The sequence below is a fragment of the Sinocyclocheilus grahami genome, unplaced genomic scaffold, assembly GCF_001515645.1.
Source record: "Sinocyclocheilus grahami isolate Dianchi unplaced genomic scaffold, SAMN03320097.WGS_v1.1 scaffold688.1, whole genome shotgun sequence".
In the NCBI taxonomy this organism is placed as follows: Eukaryota; Metazoa; Chordata; class Actinopteri; order Cypriniformes; family Cyprinidae; genus Sinocyclocheilus; species Sinocyclocheilus grahami.
The window spans coordinates 449559-450149 of record NW_015505867.1 but is presented as its reverse complement, the minus strand read 5'-3'; the positions used below and the strand labels follow the sequence as shown (position 1 = coordinate 450149).

Below are 591 nucleotides of genomic sequence, written 5' to 3'. Positions count from 1 at the left end.
ATGTGTTTATGCGGTTTAAGGTTAAAAAAACACATTATTTTCCACATACTGTACATTAATGTTTCTACTCTATGCCCCGCCTTTCTGAAACACATCTTACAAAGCTCATCGGTCTGAAAAGCGAGGTGTGCTGTGATGGGCAAGCTATCCAGTGCGCTGTGATTGGCCGAATACCTCAAGCGTGTGACGGAAATGTTACGCCCCTCACCATACTGTGATACCCTGTCCGGCCGGAGCGATGATTCAAAAACATGAAAACCCATTATAAACGAGGCATTCGTTGCATCCAGTGGGGACATAATTACTGATTATAATGACTTATACTGTCTTTTTACGCATTGCATCGCGCCGCTTAAACATAAAACCATGTCTGCATTTGTGATCAGAGAAATGACAAACAAGCACTACTCTACACTGCTCAAAACTCGCGTTTGAATCGTCACTGGCAAATTCTTTAAATATAAAAAAACGTACTTACAGTGTGATTCAGAACAGCCGGTATTGTAGTCTACTCTACCAGGATAAGTATTAAACAGTCCTCCATAAAATGTGCTGCACACATCTGAATATTTGGGTTGAACTGTTCTGCAA

General features: G+C 41.1%; 1 protein-coding gene across 1 annotated transcript in view; it reads right to left on the bottom strand.

Annotated features, from left to right (window-relative positions):
- The window catches only part of LOC107559493 (splicing factor U2AF 35 kDa subunit-like), a 5524-nt gene that overhangs the window by 3520 nt on the left and 1413 nt on the right, over positions 1–591 (bottom strand). The gene's annotated exons all lie outside the window — the stretch shown is intronic.